Source organism: Chrysochloris asiatica, unplaced genomic scaffold, assembly GCF_000296735.1.
Source record: "Chrysochloris asiatica unplaced genomic scaffold, ChrAsi1.0 scaffold00274, whole genome shotgun sequence".
Taxonomy (NCBI): domain Eukaryota; kingdom Metazoa; phylum Chordata; class Mammalia; order Afrosoricida; family Chrysochloridae; genus Chrysochloris; species Chrysochloris asiatica.
Genome location: NW_006408792.1, coordinates 3,623,627 through 3,626,070, shown reverse-complemented (window position 1 = coordinate 3,626,070; position 2,444 = coordinate 3,623,627). Strand labels below are relative to the sequence as shown.

General features: G+C 38.7%; 1 protein-coding gene across 1 annotated transcript in view; it reads right to left on the bottom strand.

The window, feature by feature from the left end:
• Positions 1 to 2,444, bottom strand: part of CPA3 (carboxypeptidase A3 (mast cell)) — a 57,891-nt gene that overhangs the window by 25,486 nt on the left and 29,961 nt on the right. The window lies entirely within an intron of this gene.

The window sequence follows — 2,444 nt, the reverse complement described above, 5'->3', positions numbered from 1 at the left end:
TAAAGATTTACAGCCTCAGAAACCCTGTACACGTTCGCTATGAGTTGGAACCAACTCCACAGCACAACAACAACAAACATGTATATATATATACACACACACACACACAAAACATGCCATTTCAACCATTTTACATGTACAATCCAGCCATACCAACTACACTCCCCATGTTACACAACCATCACCTCTATCCATTGTTAATGGATACCCATGCTTCGCAATGTTATCTATACCTTGTCATGATCCACACAGTTGAAAACTTTTTGCGTAGTCAGTAAAGCACAAGTAAACATATTTCTCATATTCTCTGCTTTCAACCAACATTCATCTGATGACAGCAATGGTTTCCTGAGTTCCAAGTCCTCTTCTGAATCTGACTTAAATTTCCAGCAGTTCCCTGTTAATGCACTGCTGCAATAGTTTTTGAATTATCAAGACAGTTTTACTTGTATGTGATGTTAATGATATTGTTCGATGATTTCTACATTCCATTGAGTCATCTTTCTTTGGAATGGGTACAAATATGGATCTCTTCCAGTCGATTGGCCAGGTCGCCGTCTTCCAAATTTCTTGGCATTAATGACTGAATGCCTCCAGTGCTGCATCCGTTTGTTGAAAAATTTCAATTTGTATTTTGTCAATTTCTGGAACCTTATTTTTTGTCAGTGCCTTCAGTATAGATTGAACTTCTTCCTTTAATACTATTCATTCTTGATCATATGCTACCTCTTAAAATGGTTGAATATCCACCTTTTTTTTTTTTTGGTAGTGACTGTGTATTCCTTCCATCTTCTTTTGATGCTTTCTGCATCATTCAATATTCTGCCTGTCCTTCAATATTGCAAGCCAAGGCTTTAATTTTCTCTTCAGTTCTTTCAGCTTGATAAATGCTGAGTGTGTTCTTTTTTGCTTTTCTAACTCTAGGTTTCTGCACATTTATTTTACTTTATTTAAAATAAAACAATAATACTAATATTATTTTATTATACTACTTTTTTTTTTTTTAACTTTCTCTTAAAATGACCTTTGAAAATTTCCATTCAGCTTTTTTACTTCCTCCTTTCCTCCATTAGCATTTGCTTCTCTGTGCTCTAGAGCAACTCTCAGAGTGTCTTCTGACATCCATTTTGGTCTTTTCCTTCCCCCCCATCCCCACCCCCTTTGTTTTGAATAACATTTTTCTTTCTTCCCATATGGCATTCATGCTGTCATCCCATGACTCTTCTGGTATTTGGCCATTAGTGTTACATGAAAAATTTCTTTTAGATAGATTGTTGTTGTTGTTAAATGCCGTCGAGTCGGTTCCGACCCATAGCGACCCTCTACAGGGTTTCCGAGGGTGTAAATCCTTACTGGAATAGAAAGCCTCATCTTTCTCCCGTGGAGCGGCTGGTAGTTTCGAACCGCTGACCTTAAGGTTTACAGCCTGATTCGTAACCACTACGCTAATTAGCATAAGGCTTTTCCCTATAAGTTGGAGGTTTAAGAAATTCCAGCTGTTTTACTTTTCCAACACGCTATAACACTCCATAGTCCTTGATATCAATTTCCATTCCTCCCTTCCCTCAAGTCTCAGGATTCTATAATACAATGCAAGTCTCACAAAACTCACAATTGTCAAAGGAAATGGATCATGCAGTGTGGAGGCTGCAAAGTCCCAAGTCTCTGCGGGAATATTCTTACCCACATAGTCTCAGGAGCTGAGGAACCCAAATTGGCAGGTCAGACAATGGGTTGTTGAGGTACGAGAGTGCAGGAACTAGGGAATCAGGCCAGATAATGGGCTGAACGTTACATGAACTGGATGTCAGATGCAAGATCCAGGCCAAGAGAGTGAACTTGTCCAAAGCAGTCTTATCAATTGGAGTTGGACCATGCCACCAAGGGAATCTAGGTGTGGCAACTTGATTCATACCCTATAGTAAGGTGAGGACATCCTTAATCTTTGTTCCACTGTAATCTTTACTCTTTGTTGTTGTTGTGAAATCCTGTCAAGTTGATTCCAACTAATAGTGACCCTGCATATGGTGTCCAGGTAGCAGTTGGTAGGTATGAACTGCTGACCTTGTGGTTTAAACTGTCCTTATCTTATAGCGCCAAACCAGGACTGCCCTGATTTAATATTTTTTCCTTACCAACTCATTTCAAAATGGGTCCATAATCGTAGGCATAGGGTGTAGGATTTACAATATATCACAAAATGAAGCAATTTGGCTAGAAGGACTATAAAAAATAATTAGCAAATGTCTAATGCCCAAATTTAGAGACCATCTTGAGATGGTCTCTAAATTCAGGTGGGATACATTCAAAGTCATATTTTGGCTTGTGGGCTTTTTTTTTTTTTTTTCAGCTTCAGCTGTAACTTGCACATGAGTAATCTGTTCCACAGTCTGCCCATAGCCTTGTTTTAGCTGATGATGTTGAGCTTCTTCATCATCTCTTTC